At 43.9% G+C, this 18404-nt stretch overlaps 2 long non-coding RNA genes across 6 annotated transcripts; both read left to right on the top strand.

Annotated features, from left to right (window-relative positions):
• Nucleotides 1-1401: 1401 nt before the first annotated feature.
• LOC124653348 lies at nt 1402-13032 on the top strand. Of its 5 annotated transcripts, XR_006987878.1 has the most exons (9): nt 1402-1461; nt 1941-2065; nt 3311-3409; nt 6370-6443; nt 6964-7126; nt 12182-12236; nt 12383-12454; nt 12563-12664; nt 12883-13032. It is a non-coding gene; the product is annotated as an uncharacterized LOC124653348 (long non-coding RNA). The 5 variants fall into 5 exon arrangements; XR_006987881.1 differs by lacking the exon at nt 6370-6443 and having other exon boundaries at nt 6969-7126; XR_006987877.1 differs by lacking the exon at nt 6370-6443 and having other exon boundaries at nt 12883-13029.
• Nucleotides 8532-10568, top strand: LOC124653349. The gene is made up of 3 exons (XR_006987882.1): nt 8532-8950; nt 9061-9148; nt 10387-10568. It is a non-coding gene; the product is annotated as an uncharacterized LOC124653349 (long non-coding RNA).
• Nucleotides 13033-18404: the final 5372 nt, after the last annotated feature.

Genomic DNA, 18404 nt, shown 5'->3' with positions numbered 1-18404 from the left:
CACTACTAGGAAACGCCTATAGGTGGAGGCAATATGTGCCGGCGCACCACCTTGCACGTGCGCCGGTGGAAAGTGTTGCCGGCGCACCCCTTTTCCGCCGCGCCGGCGATGGAGCTATCTCGCCGGCGCACAAAAAAAATTAGTGCGCCGGGGATAAAATTCGAAGAGATCCGGCCGCCCCCAAAAATTCTGGGCACCTTACCCCCGGCGCACCTCTATGGTGGTGCGCCGGTGGTAGACAATTTACCACCAGCGCACCACCATAGAGGTGCGCCGGGGTAAGTTGCCTAGATTTTTCTCTCCACCCCATCCCACCACGGGAATCGCCTTTTCAGTTTTCGAAAAAATAATAGAAAATGATAGAAAATTCAAAAAATAAAATCCTTTGAAATGCCCATGTAATATGTGATCTAGTTTTAGGGAAAATTTGAAAATTTGAATTTCGATGTATTATGCAAAATGGCATCATCTTTCGGTAAAACGGGATTTACGGTTGCATACGACCTCCGATGAAAAACTTTTTTATATCAAAATCGATCTACTCGAAATTTCCTACTCGAATTCAACGGCCTACGGCCGTTTGGAGAAAAAATGGATTCGTCAAATTCAAAACAGAAACAGGACTTTTTTCGGATTTAAGATTTGGGTGAAAAAAAAGAAAAAAATAGCCCGGCGCACCACCCTACTTGGTGCGCCGGCGGTAAGGAGTGCTATATAGGCACAACTCAACCCGCGGTGCTCACTTTCCCCTTCTCTTTTCCTCCTCCTCCTCCTCCTCCTCCTCCTCCTCCTCCTGCTCCTCCTTCTCTATACCGAGCTTCTGCGGCGGCGAGCTACTCCGGCGACCTACTCATCCTCCTCCTCCACCGACGGCCACGACGTCCTCCGACCTCCTCCACCACCTCCAGCCTCCTCGACGTCCTCCGGCCTCCTCCAACATCTCCGGCCTCCCCCGTCACCGTCGGCCACCTCCGCCACCTCCGGCATCCTTCGGCATCCTCCACCTCCTCCGGGCTCCTCCACCTCCGGCCTACTCCTCCTCCTCCGGCCTACTCCTCCTCCTCCTACACCGGCCCGCCAATCTTGGGAGCTTCCGGCATCCTCATGCACCTCATGCACCTCCTACATCTGGCGCATAGACGACAACCACGGTTGACTAGCTAGATCTTGATCTAGATCTAGATCCGGATCTAGATTTGAATTTTTTTGTTTTCTTGTATAACTTACCGCCGGCGAACAAGACGAGGTGCGCCGGGGATAACGCGAATACCGCCGGCGCACCGAGCGGGTGCGCCGGCAATAAGCTATTATCACCGGCGCGTTCGCACCGGCGGGCTCTTGGTGCGCCGGCAATAGCCCATTTTGGTGCGCCGGCAATAAGCCTTTTCCTAGTAGTGTATGCAGCTGCTCATCGGCCAGATGTACCACAGTGGCTACGATGTCAACAAATGCAGGCGCAAGGTTCGCTTTCCTTCCCGGTTTTAGTGGAATCTTTGGTAAAAGGAGCTTCCTTTTACAGAGGGTTTGGTTCTGAATAGTTGACCTTTATGGTTCATGGTTACCTATTCATGAGTGTAATTAGATCTTGTTTGTACTAAATTCCGCAGCTTTCACGCACATCACACACCTGAATATGATGCTGCTGTCATAGCTACTCGCCACTTTCTAAGGCATGTGATTATTGTCCATGCTAGTTACTGTTGTTCTTGCATACAGCTTCCTATGTTGGAACATCAGTTTAGGGTTTTGCTTGTTTGTTAACACTGAATGACACACAGTGCAAGGTGCAAATTACATAATTATTTCGTCATAAAGTTGATGTTAATATATTATTAGTTTAAGTTAAATCAGAAGCTAGGTAGCTAACAATACTTATAGTAAATACCATTTTCCATAATTGTTTTCTAATAAGATTTTTCTTGCTTGCATTTTTTAATCAGATACCTTGCATACTGCATACAAAAAGAGGACCAGGAATAGAGAAGTTGACATGGATGCGTACAATAGAGCGAAAGAAAGTGATCCGGAGTTATACCGAGAGGCTTCCAGTCTTTAGTATGGGAAGGTACTGAAGTCACACCAACTCTTTTGTAATCTTATTTATGGTCCTATTAGAGCATCTCCACCGGCGCCCCCCAAATAGGCGCCGGTGGGGGTGCCGGCACTGCCATATGGGGGGCGCCGACACTGCATCCTTCATCTGGGGAAGGTGTTCCCACACCGGCGCCCCCCATACGACAGCCCCCAATAGAATTGAAATGTAAAAAAACATTTAAAAAAGAAATTCATACGATTTTAGTCTAGTTTTATACAAAAGTGACTCGAATTTGAACTAAAAACTAAAAAGAAACTATCGGTGCCCCTGGAAGGCGTTGTAGTCGAGGTTATCCGCGTCGTCGCCGTTGTCGTCCCTGGACAAGTCGAAGGACCAATCGTCCTCCTCCTCCTTTGCCGCCCGCGGCTTAGAAGGACCGGCGAGATCGACAAAGTTCTTGCCGTAGTCCATGGCGGACTACATCGCCGCCTGCCGCGGGTCGAGCGTGATCTGCCGGTAGTCCTCCTCGACGGAGCGGCCGACGATGAAGCGCTGCCCGGGGAAGTCCTCCAGGTCGTCGCCGCCACAGAGGGCTGCCTGCGCCTCCGCCTCCATCTCCCACCATTGCCTTTTCACTGGCGGAGGTGGTGCTGAGGGAGCAGCGTCCTCCTCCTTGACGCGCCGGTGTGGAAGCGTCCCCGGCGTCCTCCTAGCCGGGGCGGAAGCCGTGCGCCGTGGGTTGTTGTGGACGACGATGCCGGCACAAGGAGGCGCGTGTGCGGCCGAGCGTGTGCGACCACCGGCGTTTGACGAGCCGGAGCGCGAGTGGGCCGATGTGGTCCTTGCCGGCGGCCTCTGTAGTGGCGGCGCCTCTGGTGCCATGAATTGCGCCTGGGGGTAGTAGAGCGGGACGCGCAGGGGATCGACACCGTGGATGTGCGGGCGGTAGCCGTACTCCGCCAGCGTCGCGTCGACACGGAGGGCGGTGCCATGATTTTGTGGGTGGGAGGGTGACATGGCTCGGTCCGGCTTTTCCCAGCCGTTCTGGCTCTGGCAGTTCTGGTGCTATGCTGGCCGCAGCCTCACGTTGCCTGTCGTCAGCACCTGCTCCATGATACAAGTATGTCCATCTCTCGCGCAGACCACCATGAGGAGTGAACTTTACAGAAACATAGATCTGTTGTTGTAGGGAAGCTGAAATGTTTTGCTTAGCTATATTATTGCTTTAATTTTGGTTACTGCATGGGAATTATTGTTGACCTATTTTTCTCACAGGGTATCTGGGATGTTGAACAAGACAGCCTAGATGAAAACGGTTGCTACCTCAAGGTTTATATATTAATGTTGCTTTCTCGAAGAGAACCATATTTGGAGGTAAGATATACCAACTGTATCTTGAATGCTCTGGTGCTTTCAAACAGTTAACTTGATATTGCTACTGGTCACTTTAGCCTTGGTTTCTCAGTGGAAGGGGATATTGACTTTGATTTTCTCTGGCTCAAACTTCTGCATATGTGTTGATAAGCTTCAGGCCAAATAAACTCTTGAGTTTTTTTTATTTGTAGAGGCCTTGTATTTTAACATATAGGGTTGTACCTTGGTCCGCATTTCCAGTTTAGTTTTGTTCTCCTAAAATAGGAAGTAGGATGTTCCTGGCATACTTTTAATTCCATAAGGTTGACTAATATATGGAGGAGTACTTCTAAGTTTCATAAAATTGTTAACCGAATTTAAAAAATGGCATAGTGGTAAGAATCAAATCTTGAAGATAAGTAATGTGAGCATAATGTTAATTAGCTCTCTATACTGGAGATGTTTAAACTCTCTTTTGTATCTAAATCCTGAAAGTATCTTGATACTTGTAATGGGATGTGGTTGTCCTTTCCTCTTTCTTTAATTCCGTTGAATAAAGTGAGGTGGGTAGTTGACCCTCAGGCAATGTTCTAAAGGCATCCGCCTAGCCCGCCTAGCTAGTTCTGGCTAATAGGCATAGGCGATTAGGTGTTAGACTGTTAGGTGCCAGTCAACTGTCGACTAGTGCATAGCACCTTATGTGGTTTATTCTTGAGATAAATTAAATTCCTTGTTGTCTCCAGATTTAGTGGATAATCATGTTACCAGTGCCAGTTAAACCAACTTGTTCCATTGCTATCTAATAAACTGTTATGGACCCTTTTATTTTACAAGAAAACTGTAGAAAAACTTTGCACTGTAGCTTATTTTATCAATGAAGAGCTACATGTACAAACGCTAAATATACACAGAGTTATAAAGGGCTGAATTAGATTTTAAAGCTATGATGTACATAGATTGTAACCATGCGTTGAACTGAACTGTACTTTATTTTCCTGGCCCTATAACCGACCGTGATCATCCCATATTTGAAATATTGGTAGCACTTGTCACAAAAAGGCTTTACACGCCCTTGCGTTAAGCAGTAAACCAAAATATATGCTAGGGTAGTTACAGGCTTGTTGGTTTGAACTGATTACTACTTTCCTAATACCTAAATCAGTACCTAGGTGTGAGTGCCTGCTAATATTGGTTTGTGTGGTAGAGATGGCAGTAAAACAACACCATTCATGTTATGCCACCTGGTGGTAGCACACCTGGATGTCATGAAAATAATTGTGATGGTCTGGTGCTAGTTACTTTTGCTCTTTTTGTTCTGCGGTCATGAACTCTTCCGCAACTGATCGGTTTTATAATTAAGACAATTGGTTAATCTTCTTTGATGTTTTGGTTAGTTTTGAGTAGCTCTAATTTCTAAAATAAATATAGCATGGAGATCTTTAGCCACTTATGAAATTTATAGCTAAAATTGCATCGAGTTACCTCCTTTAAACTTTACCTGTATATAGGTGCGGGCTTCCATTTGTGCTTTCGTCTTACATATTAGTCATAGTACCGGCTTGATGTCATTATCAGAACATGGTGGACGAAAATAAGGGAAAAACGAATGAGCTTTGTGTATTATGTACTAGCTAAAAACTCTGGTCTGGAAGTTCTAGTGGCCTGACCTCTGCATGAAACGATGTTTGGAGACAACCTATGCTTGAAACATAACTTCCTAAATACGACAACACCCTCAGCTATTATCTTCATTAACTGAAGTGACTCTTTTCTCTGAAATATTTGGCAAAGGAAGGTCTTCAGACTTGGAATGTGGATCCTTGGGGAATTCCGCTCGTTGGCTAGATGTTATTAGTGTGTTTAGGTAGTCATGATGGTTTTATTTGGAGTAGGGTGACATCGGAGGTGCATCGAAATTAAGATCTGTTTTTTCTTAAAAAAATATACTATGTGGCCTAGACATCATGTTTTAATTCTCCATCTGATTCAAGTGAGAGCCTGGTTTTTTTATGGTCAGAGGGCCATATCTTGTGTTTGCTGTGGTTAAGCGCCATTTTGATGCTGAGTTATGCATTCCCGGGCGTTTTCTTATGACATCTCTGTTCGAATAAGATGAACCGAGATAGTTTAAAAATTAAATTTCTGTATCCCTTAGTTTTATTTATTCAAGCTATAGTTGTTTTGTGTCTCTGATTACTTGGGGAGTTCTGTGTCTTCGATTACATTTCTTTGGTTTATTCTCCTGTGCACCATCTAGTTCTTTTTTGTGTGTGAAAATCTCCAGATATCTTCTTTCAGCCAGTGTTAAAATTTACATAATTGGTCCTGGTCCTTTTTCATTTTGTACCGTGAACCTGTGATGCTTTACGAGCCCTCGTTTTCAGTCTGGTTCTGCATCGTGTACAAAATATATTGAGAATCACCAAACATGATGCATATATCAAGTTTAGCCTCGAAATGTTGGTCAACATTTAAGTGAAAGCGAACCAAGTAACCTATGTATGATGCCTGTTGTGGACTTATGATCAAACCGATGTTCAGTTAAGAAGTTGAAACCAGTTACCTGACCCTATGCTTTGCTGCTCGGCATGCGTTTCTGTTAATGTATAAAGAACGGAATGGCATTGCTTTATCTAAACACGTGTTTGTGTTAATTGTCTCTAATTATAGTAAAATCATTAGCTGCCTGAGGTTGAAGGCTCTTGTACTAGACACAGTTGTTTGAGTGGATGTCTGAGAGGAGATAGATAGAATAACTTGTTCTCTTACTGTTGAACCATAAGACATTTCACCTTGTCTCCCAACCTTCTTTGGTTTTAAGAATTATGTATGACTTTTCATCAGCTACTAGAACTTAAGATTCCAGTACCGAGCTCTTATTTCTTGAAGATGCTCGGTAGTTAGGTGGATGGTACTTCATGAATGTATTGTAAAAGAAGTAGCACACAAATGTAATATGTGCTGCTGAAATTTTGTGGCAGGTGCTATTGAATCACTGATGCTCTGTTTTAGCCCTTGTCATGGCTCTCTTCAGGAGTGCCCCTGAACATGCAAGGTGTCGGATCTTTCTATTCTTGACTCTGAGATTGTATTCATTTTGAATAATGAGCATGTAGTTATAATGTTATATAGGTTCCTTATAATACTTGATGCTAGAATTTGCAACTTATGGTGCGTAGCTCGTGTGCATGAAGGTGATCGGTATTTTGGCATAGGCACTACATTATTGTTCAGTGTACACCATTAGGCCTTAACTTGGTACTTTTGTTTAGGCCATTTTTCTTGGAACACCAATGAACTGGGTTGTCTTCTTCCCCTTCTCTTCTTGTGATATGGATGGTGGCCCTCAATTGGTGCCTTGTGTGTAATATTACCAGCGATTTCTTTGTGTAATGCCTTCTCGATTAGATTGTTTGGTAGCAAGAGAGAGATCATATGCTGATATTTTGTACTATCTTTCGTTGAGTTCTGTCATTAGTTCATGACATTGTGCTAGTTTATAGCTTAAAGGTTCTGTTGCGTATCCCCTTCAATTTGACTTAGGGTGCTCTTTATATTAATCGATGGTTTTGCAGGGCAGCAAGGGAGAAGTGGAGCTGGCCAGGAGGGAGCCATGGCCATGGCGGTGTTCGCTGTTGTCCGCCCGGGGCTGCACTGCGTCCTCACAAGCACAGAGTGGAATCGCGTCGATGAACAAGTCCGAGCGCATCGCCAGTCTACTTTGTACATCGTAGCAAGGTATACCTCTGAGTTCACCCTTCTTGCTCGAGGGCTAAAAAATTGGAACTTTTGTTGTGTTTAGGTGCTGTATAAAGTATGATTCATCTCCCAGAACATGAGAAATATGCACCTTTTAGTGCTTACTTTAAACAATTAGTATATACACATGGATGTGATCAGAAATAGCGGTGGGAAGAAATCGCAAGAGTTAGCCATTATGAAATTAATTGTACAAGGTTCATGATTTTTGGATGGCTACATCGTGTTAGAACTCTGCTTCTCTAGATGTAATCTGTTGCTGTCCAATTTTTTGGAAGTTAACCATTTTCTACAACATTGATATGATTCTGTCGGGTCAATGTTCTGCAAACGTAGTAAAGTATCGACACGAGGAGGTATAAAAACGTGTGGCAGTAGCATATAAGATCACCCTTGTGCATGCCATGTTAGATCTTACACTTTTAGCAGGCTGAGTACTACCTTGTTTATTTTTATGTATAAGATCCATTCCTCCACTGATGTGTTACTGATTATTATATTTTTTCAGGGGCTGAGTAATCCCACTCCAGCCCTTCCAGTTTTCTATGTATGGTGGTTGCTCCACTGAGTCCACAGTGTTCATTATGGTCTTGTCAAATGCAAATAATACATACATTATATAAAAGTTGGTCAGATTAACGTTTTCAGATTGATTCATGCACTGTAGACGAGCTATTTATCGCTTCGCTCCTTCGATAGTTACGTGACGCGTGCGATGGTTGTCAGCGCTGTGTTGTTTCCTTCAAGCGGTAGTTTTTACTTCCTTTTTTTCTTTAGACGTCAGGTTACCGGCTACCGTCTTTATTCCGTTATTTCTTCCGGTGATCCGGTAAATGCGTTCTCTGTTTACGATCGTGCTAGAGTTTAGACGTCTCATGATCTTCTTTCCCTTGCAAACGTGTCCCATTTTCAGCGGTTGAAGAGTCTAGGTGTCTCATTCTCTATTTCGTTGCCGCTGATTGGAACCTCATCTCCTCCACCTTCTATCTCCCGCACCGACTCCCATCTCTCTTCCGAGGAAAACGAGGCTCCCGGGTCTGGACTCGGAAGCCGGACATCATCATCGATGGAGGCGCTCGAGGGTCGGCGGCCTGTAGCCGTGGAGAGGTGGAGGAGCTCACGCCCGAGCGGGAGGGGCCAGTCGGGAACCTAGCCTAGGGGATCTGGTGCAGATGAGCAACGTACACCGTGGCCAGCGTTGTTGGGCGAGCTAGCGGGAAGGGGACAGAGAAGGTGAGAGATTTCGGCGGGAGGAGTGCGGCCGGTTGTGGGATGTGAGGAGCGCTGGGATGGAGGTGGTTGTGCGCTTCCAGCAGCCTATCTTTCATCCTCCCAGTCTTCCATCTGCTCCAGCATTGCTGCGATACAGGGTAAGCTGACCATGACTTTTCCTCATGCTAGATCTGGTGAGATTTCCTTATTCCAAATCCAGGTGATTCCCTTTGTTTTATTTCACTTTTGATTCGTCGTTTGTAGTATTTTCTTGATCAACCATGCCACAGAGGAAGGAGTAGATCTGACTATTTTACTAACTGTGATGATTGCAAGTGTAGGTCCTTTGTTTAATTTAAAACAAGGTTTTTCAGTTGCAACTTCCTTTTAGAACAAATCCACAAATTGCAGGTATCAATTATGTCCGATCAAGAGAAGCTTGGGAGCATATGATCTGTTTTATTTCTTGGTCGTTGGATATGAAAATCTTAATTCTCATTCATGGATCTTGCTGGCCATAGGAAGTCCATGGTTTCCTCTATAGAAGTATCATATTTTTTCCTCTAAAACGAAGCCAGTGGTGCAAAAGAGGTCAGACTTTGTTTTATCTGAATTTATATTCGCTTTGTAATTATGTTCACTTTGTAATCCCGTTTTCCTTTTAAATTGGCATCTGATCGTGTGTCTATGGTTTGATAAAGGTTTAATTTTGGCATTTGCAAATGCACCGCAAGAAGATGGAAAGAAGAAAACCTATGCGAAATATGCCAACAATATTCTAATACGCAGGTTAGGCACTCATGACGTATACCAATGTGATTTATTATGTTCTATAAGAATACATGAAACCACATGTGTTCTATAGCAGAATCAGTGTCACTGTATCTTCCGTAGTGTTGGTACAGCAGAAATGTACAAATGGCACACCTTCTAAATAGTGTGTTGCTTTTGCTCAAGTTCTTTCTCTACATAGGTTTCGTTCCTATATCTTTCTGTTAAGGGCGTAACTACTTCCATACACTGAAACTTCCTTTGAATATTAGAGAACTGTAGTGAGAATGGTTTGGTTATATTGCATTCTATTTAATTGGGATTGTTGAACTCCCAAAAAAATTTAGCCTCCCTGGAAGGTCAGTTAGATATACTTTATTGGGCACATATATACTACAGATGTCAGCATCCATTTTTTTTGAAAATTCCACCCATGTCTGTACACGGACTGCAACCTCAAAATATTTTGATTGTCTAAATATATACATGAGTGCACTAACTAGATAGTACTACGAAATTACATATGAGCTATGGAAGAAACATGTTCGTTTCCGACAAATAATTTCTTATCAGTGCGTATGGATTTAGCCAGCATAATATAATTCTTTCAATTTCGCTTATCACAAATCCTTCTTTCGAGACAGCATGTTTAAAAATGGCTTGAAACTCTTGACTGTCCAGAAGCATGAAGACCTACTAGCATTGTTGGGGTATCCTATAATTGTTGTGTTGTTACTACTCCCTACACAACTTCTCATAGGGCTGCTGTATTATCGTCGGCGTCTGGCTGTGCATCGGCATACTGCTTTTGTTCGAGCAGGTTGTCCCTGCTGTTCACTGATTGTAGGGTCTGAACTTTGCTGCACAGAAACTAAGAGAACATCCGCAACCTGACCTTCATAATGTGATACAGTTACACTGTACAACTATGTGCACAAAAATATGCTGTGTTCCAGGTTGAGCTTAACTTTTGGATTCTCAGGTCGAGATTGCATGTATAGTTGTCTTCTACTTTTTTACATACAAATACTTTTGCCCTCTTCTGTTCTGTATGTAGTCGCACGTGTGCTTCTCAGTAAATTTTCAAATATGTCTAATGCCTCTAATGATTTCTAAGGCCAAGCATAATATTTTATAAATATTTCTAGCATCTGCAAAATGCGGCCAAACTTGATTGTTCAGTGGCTTTCCAAATAACCCTTTTCTCGCCTCTCTTTGAGTGAACTGAACTGTCTTGATCTTTTTTTGTTGTGCAGGTGTTGTGCCGAATGTTCAGTTACCCATGGCTGCAGCTCTTGTTTGTCTTTTGAAGTGCAAGGATTTTCTTTGCTCTTTTGTTCTCCGGCCCAGCCAAGAACAACACCGACCCTGGACAAGTCTTCGCTGCCGAACCCATCCCTGCCGCTCCCCTGCCAACAATGAAGACAATCATCATCCTCTCATCTGATGATGATGATGACGATGACAATGCGGCATACTAAATCCTCTTCAGGTCGTTTGCGTCCAGAAGAGAACAGCTAATTTTGGGCACCAGCAGCGTCGCCAGTCTGAATCTCCCCTACGCCACTAAATCTGCCTGGCAATGTACACATGCAATGATGCACTTTTGTTTGACTGTAAAGTCTGTATTTTGCAGTTATAGTTTTGATGGCGTCATGACCAAGAACCCAGATCTATGTAAAGTACCCATGGCGAAAAAACCTACTATGTAATGATCTCTTCTTGCAGCAGTGCCTGTTTATATTTTGCACCATTGTCCATAATATCTTTTTTTTCTGCCACTAACAGCGACCCTCACCTGATGAAATAACAATATTCCATTCTGTTCTCACCCTCTCTTTGTTTCACTAACTAAATACACCAGAGACTACCCACCAAGAGCACACGATGATATGAAATGTCCACTCTTTTTTAAGGCAATTGTACAGTCATTCAGCTTCACCATAATCTTGAAAAAAGATAGCGCTCCACGGACGCGGCGTGTCGCCGCGCCTATGCTTTCCTAGTAGGTTAGGAAGGAATAAGGATTTTGTCAGAAATATTGTAGGGAAAATTTGTGTTTGAGGCAATTGTGAATGTATGTACTATGCGCGATAGAAGCACCTGTCTAGAACTTGCTCATGTTTTCTCTAGTCTGCAACCCTGATGTATCTTTTTCTCCAGCCCAGATTGTTGGTTATATACTTACATGATAAAATATTCATATATTGGTGCTGGAATGTGTCTAGTCTGATTGATCACCTAATCTAAGAGAGCTTTTAATTATTGAAGTTACATCCTGTTAATCTGTTTGTAAAAAGTAATGATAAGTAGGCACTAAAACTATACATGGTACCATGGGTACTGAATGTGAGTTTGCGAAGTTGCTTGAGGTCTAATGGTAGGTAAGTGAATAATCCCCGACTTCATCTGAAGGATTGCTTTCTAGATAAACAACGGCGATAGTTCATGTGTGAAACTATTGGTTTCATCAGAGCGAATGTGAAATTGTTCTCAGCAAGATTTCTATATCGGTAGTTGTGAGTTTTTCCTCCCCGCATGTTGACATCATTCTTTGTTTGCTATTGTGAACATCCGTTTGATTGTAGTCAGAGCCTGCTTTTTTATGGGCGGTTGGCCATAACTTGTGTTTGCCGGTGGTTAAGCGCTATTTTGGCGCTGACTGCTGAGTTATGCATTCCTTGAATTTTTTTTTTTGTATCAAATGTACATCTCTGTTTGAATAAGATGAACAGAGATAGTTTTAAAATTAAATTCTGCATCCCTTAGTTTTATTTATTCAAGCTATAGGTGCTTATTGTCAGTTGCTTGTTCTTCACCCGAGTTATCGTGTCCTTGCAGAGTTCCCTGTCTCCCATTACATTTATTTGATGCTGTGTTAGGCTTTTGCATGTCATTGTCTTATCATAGCTTGTCTTCTCGAAGAACGGAACTCCCAGTGATATATGACCACATAATTAGTCTTGATTTGCTTTTTTGGTAGTTAGAAATCCCATATTCTGTTTAGACGTTATCTGTTTCGCATATAACGTGTTTCTTATTGTCTTGCAGGTGTTGATACACAGGTTATTTCAGATTATGTGCGTTATTTTCTCCACCAACACACGTAAGTACTCTATGCAAAGCACTGTTTTGCTTTTGATAAAATTAGGTGACATTGAATGACCTAAATAGAACCTAGATCTCATAGATGTAAATGTTACTGTACAACCTAATTGTGTAGCTGATGTGAAATTTGTCCTTCGTGTACAGTATTCGTCTTGGGCAACCAGCTACAGTGAAAATTTCTTCCAACTTAGTTAGGTTTATGGACTATCTGAACAAGTACGTTTTGGTAGCATTTGTGAATACAAGAATATTGGTGGTTCAAAATGTTTGTTTACTTGCTTGAACACATGTCATCTCATTATGATACTTGTTATCAATTTCCAGAGCATGTTGCCAGCTGGAATGATAGTTGGTGGAGCCATGGTGGCCAAATATACGCAGCCCCTCTTTGTTGAACTATTCGGAGGCAACCATTTGCAATTGGAGGTAAGTGTATCATTCCTTTTCTACCTTGAGTTGAGATCCTTGAGTAGGTTGCATTACTCTCTTACAACAAACCTTGTGCACTCTATGTAGTACTGAGTAGCTTGTGGGTTTTATCACATTATACTGCGGTTTAGTCATACTTTTCCTAATGTAACTTTGTTGTATGCTATAATAAGATGCAAGATTTCACACTCTTATGGTATTGCTTACCTTTTCAGTATCTGGTTCTTGTTACCTGTATGGATTGATGGATCATGAATGGAGTGAGGTGGTGATCCATGAAGAAGCTGAGGTACCTTAGTGAGTTTCTCATTAGAAACCAGACATTAGTTGATCTTTTGCACTGAAAATGGAGTAACAGGACATAGTTATTTTAATGTACGACGCTGTCAAGTATGAATATTTTAAATTATGTTTTTTCATATTGTTGTTTCCTTGTTTGGTTGATGTTCTTTGGTTATGGGTGGATTATGGCTTCATCGTAGCGTTTTTTGGATAAAGATCATTGCTTTTTTTTATTGTTGATGCTTGTCATATTGTTTACATAGTCCAGAATCCTAGAGCAGAACAATTGTTTTCATTGTAATGTTTTCTATCCCATCAATGCATCTCCTTACATAGTTTTTTCTTATCCAAGTTTGGCTGAAGGTGGCTTCCCCTGCTATTGCCTGTGATGTAGTGGAGGTGTTGTCCGCACCGTTACTGCATGCCATCTTTTCATGCAATTTTTCTGCTTTTTTCCTGTGGTTCAGAAGCGCACAATAGAGAAACTTATACTTGCTGATTTGAAAGGACTTATTTCCAGTATAAAGATGATAAAACCATGCTCTTTGGTAACTTTGGAAACCAGATCAGTCAATACTTGAAGCCAATTTTTGACTGTGTTGTGCGATGGTGCATAAAATGAGATCACAGTGAATAACAGTGAACTGAGTTGTCTTCTTGTGGAATGATTTGAAAACTTCAAATTATTGTTTTCTTGGAATAACAGTTAACTCGGTTGTCACAACTTAAAATGATATGAAAACCAGTTATGTTTAGACCAGTTTTCTTGGAATATCAGTGAACCGGGTTGTCTTCTTCCCTTTTCTTCAAATTCTAGGGATGGTTTCCCTCAATTGGTGCCTTGTGTGTATTTACCAGCGATTTGTCATTCCTTCCATATTAGATTATTTGGTAGCAAGAGAGAGATCATATGCTGATATTTTGTTATATCTTTCTCTGAGACCTGTCATTGGTTCATGAAATTTTGCTAGTAAGTTGCCTTGATTTGTCTTGGTACCGAAGTTAGTAAGACCTAGTACTAAGCATGTACCTAACCGTGTTGGTGGTCGTTGATAGATCTGTGCAGTGGCGACTGTACGCTAATGTAGCTGTGTAGATGGTGTTTTTCAGTGTAATCTCCTATCGACGTCATTTTGCTTTTGTAACTTGTATATTTCAAGGTTAAAAGCATATCTTGTCATCAATGCATGTTGGCCGTTATTTCTTACATCTTGAGATGCCGCTTTGTTAGTAGCGCAAAGAAATCACTTTGTTGTTTTACTTTGCTAGTGTATAACCATACTATATAGTTCCTTGCACCTCAATTTCAAACATCATCTGTTCACTTGAAAATCTTGCACTTTGAAGCGGCCACCTCTTACGAATCCGATCTTTATTTACTTGTGTGCATCATCCGTTGCTCAGGTCGTTTAACAACCAACCAAGGGCACATAGGTCAAAGCCATACCGATCTTGCACACGATGATCAGTTGTTGCTTGGACCAAATATGAAGGAGCTGGACAGCCGACAAAAGCCACACGGGCCAGAGTTGAAGTGTTTTGAATTCATGTTGATATATTTTTTGTAGATGTGTTGAAGTGAGAAGATGTAGCAAAATCTGGAATGTGTTGTTGAAGAGACAGACTAACCGAACGAATGGAGATATTGTTAGCAGCTTGCAGGGATTAGAAACAAGGGTTGTATATTTATATCCAGTACTTGAGTCTTGATGAACATGTCCGTCTCTTTTATTATTTTTGGAAACTTAATTATGTGGCTGTGACTTGCAAGAGAAGTTAGTTTTTTGCGATTTCTAATCATTGGCACATATAATAGCTGATATTTTGACCTGACGTGTTATTGCTTGGAGCTCTTGTCTTTGTGCTTGTTGGTTTCATCTCTGATTGTTGTGACTGGCTGACTGCAAGTCAGCCCTGAGCATCAATGTAGACTGAATTTTGTCTTCTTCGGCGGTTTCTAGTTGCAGCGATCTGAATTTTTATTTCTTCTACCGTTGGTGCTAGCTGAAGCACTATTGGTCTTCACCTTGAGGCATTATTTGTGAACTAACGGCAGTGATCAGCGACAAGGGCAGTGATGAGCAACATCCATGGTAGCCAAGAGCTGACTGTGGCCATTTGTAAGTACCTAATTGATTGATCTAGCAAAAGAAGAAAACTTGGCAGATTGCAGCGTATGTAGTATGAATGCATTTCATGACCAGGAGGACACTCAGCTCGGCATGAGGCAACGGTGACATATAGGCAGATTACATAGTTTTTTTTTTCACGGCATGTTGGCGGAACATGAATCGATCCTCCATCCTTCTATCTTTTGTCTTTAAGTAAGTTTCTTTTCAAATTTGAACTTTATAGGAAAAAGTATTTCCTCCGTTCATAAAAAGTTATCTCAACTTTGCCTGAATTGGCAATGTATCTACATGTTCAAACATGTCTAGATACACTAAGATACATGCATATTTTTATGAAGTTTAATACATCCTTTTGGATATGAAGGGAGTAGTAGTATATGAAGCCCCCAATATTTATTATGGTTGTTTTTTCTTGATAAAGTTGATTAAATTTGTGTGTATAGATTCATCCAAATGTAGTTAAATTGTCGCGACATCATTTGGAACATAGGGAATAAATTTAGTTCAAAACTAAAGTGTGAAGTATGTGCTTGTAGCTTCTGCTACCATTGGAACCGATCCATTAATTTGGTAGATCGCTTGAAATATGGGACGTTGATTTTGTGGAGGAGGTAGTTAATTTTGAAGGAACGTTGCTTCCGTAGTCAGCACCACCAGCTTCCGAAAGCATTGGAAACCATCAATCCATTAGTTTGGTAGCTCACCTGGAATACGGAAGGTGATTAATGGGGAATTGCCACCGGACATGCATTCCTTTGATCGGGCCTGTAACTCCACATCACTGATTCGGGTCACCAATCCACAGCACGGAGTAGGTAACGACCCATAATTAAGTCTCTCCCCTAGAATCTGCATGTGTCCTCAATGGACGAGGCTTGCCTGTGCCCAAGCCGTGCCCCCATCTGTGCGCCCATGAGACGTGGCGTCCATCCAGCGGCTCCGCAAACATCGGCTAGCGTTAGTACGTTTCGGCAGGAAAAACAAACCGCGAATACGCAAATCCCACCCCATGATACTCGCACCTACTGATACGAACACGCCCTGCACGAAGCCCGACCACGACCATGACTCCATGAGTGTCCGAGGGGTCGTCGAGCGTGGGCATTGTCAACGTCCACGACGGCGACAAGGTGGGATCTGTGAACGTCGGCCGCGGCCCGCTGTTCGTCTTCACCCTCACCGTCTCGACCCTGAACAGTGCGCCGGACCATGGCATCCTCCGACCCGTAGTAGCAGGACGCCAGCGACTTCACGAGCTCTGTCTTGCCTACGCCCGTTGGGCCAGCGAACACGAAGCTGGCGATCGGGCGGCGGGGCTCCCAAGGCCAGCGCGCGCTCGACGGATGGTGCAGCACACGGCTGTCACGGCGTCGTCCTAGCCGATGACGCGCCGGTGCAGGGTCTCCTTCATGTTGCGCAGCCGGTCAGACTCGTCCACGGAGACTTTCTCCACCGGGACGCCTGTCCAGGAGGAGACCACGTGCTGAATGTCGGACTCGGTGACCACCGGTCCGACGGACGTGATCATGGACAGGAGTTCCAGCTCTTCGCCGCGAAGCTCTGCCGCCTGTAATCACATAACAAAATTGAATAAGCCGCAGGGTGATTGATCCATTCTAGTAGACATGCCGCTGCTATTGAGTGCTCCCCGAGCGGGTTCTGAATCGGTGCGCCGCCTTGTGGTTTGCTGCTCGACCCTAACAAAGCTACCCACCTTTACCGTCGAGGAGCTCCCCAGTTACTTAACTCGGTCGTCCCTCATCCTCAACTCGGAGCTCGGCGGCCTCTTCGGCGCTGCGCAGGACCGCGACATGCTGTTCGAGGCTCAGCCAGCGCTGAACTGCATGTCGCCGGGGCTCGACCATTCAGAGGCGGGGCTCTTCAGCTACAACCAGGCAACCAGACGGACAAGTAGAAGCAGTTCATCACCATGGCGTCACTGGAGCATATGGTGGAACGGTTGCAAAGCTCGGCTACTTGATGGTAGACTAGGGCCGGACTGCTGGCCAGTTCAAGTTATCATACATGCCGTGTGTCGATTCTGTGCACAGGAAGCCTTCGCCGGACTGTGGCATCTCCGGCCGTTCCCAGCTCCAAGTTTAGGCCGTGGAGACAGATAGAGAAGAAGTATAATCGGTGTGATGTACAAATTAGTTTTGTACTGATGTGAGACGACCGTGTACTGCCCGCATTTCCATTTTTCTTTTGCAAAGAAATAGCACACTTGCGGGAAAAAGAGGCGGAAAGGACGCGATGGAGGCCACATATCCACAGCGCACGGATCGTCGCACGCCGCGGGCGCAGGCAAGCCTCGTCCGTCCTCAATCAGCGCTACTACAATTCATTGGATTGACTAGGATTTCCCTCTCCCTTATAATCTGCATGTGTCCTCAATCAGCGCTCTGGACGGTCCTCAACAGAGTAATTACACCTGCAATTCATTGGATTGACTAGGATTCCCCTAGTGCCACCTCATTGATCCGTGGGAGTAGGCATCTGAGCTCTCCATCTCTATCGTGTAGAGGCACTAGATAGATAGCTCCCGTCTTGTAAAAAATTGAGCCTCTCTTCCCTCCATCCTTGGCTAGCTCTATATATAGTAGGAGGGGTGTGTTTCTACGCGTGCGTCGTGTGTGACGACTTAGACTTTGACTCTTGCTCGGAGAGGAGAGGAGAGGTGGGAGGGCTGATTCCTCGGCCACCTGTTTGTCATCATCCAGTTTGTCTCCGCCGGCTGGTAATCCTTTGTTATATGTGTTAGTACTAGAAGGTTTCATCCCATGTAGTTTTCATCCGTCTTAGATTTGTTTACGGATGTTGCCTTTCTTATTTAAGTCGGCAGACGAGGCTGCTGGGGCGGATCGGATGTTCAGCGGCGCCCGGCGGGGGCCAGAGCTAGAAGGTTTCATCCCATGATCAAGGAAGGTTTTGGACGGGTAAGCTGCCATCTTTGCCCGTGGCCGATTTTTTTTTTTTCCTTTGATTTGTTGGATTGGATGGATGAATCAACCCATCGATGGATCCTGGGTGATCTCATCCCGCCGAGATGTTGCCGTGGATAAAAGATGGGATCGAGCGAGCACGACTGGACTGGAGCCAGGCTGGCAGGTTATTACCCGCAAGCATCGCTCGATGGAGCTGCAGGATGCCGCCGGGTCGCTCGCTGCCTCGACGAAGTAGTAGAAGAGTACCCACCATACTGCCTGAAGCCGACGACAGGTTGCCCCGGCAGCGCAGGGATCTCATCGCCAGCCTTCAGCCTGGCCTGGTCAGAGACAGAGTACTCTGCTCCGAGGCTTCTGGCAGTACCAATAACTCGTAGC

This window comes from Lolium rigidum, chromosome 5, assembly GCF_022539505.1.
Source record: "Lolium rigidum isolate FL_2022 chromosome 5, APGP_CSIRO_Lrig_0.1, whole genome shotgun sequence".
NCBI classification, from domain to species: domain Eukaryota; kingdom Viridiplantae; phylum Streptophyta; class Magnoliopsida; order Poales; family Poaceae; genus Lolium; species Lolium rigidum.
This window is presented reverse-complemented; position numbering and strand designations above follow the sequence as displayed.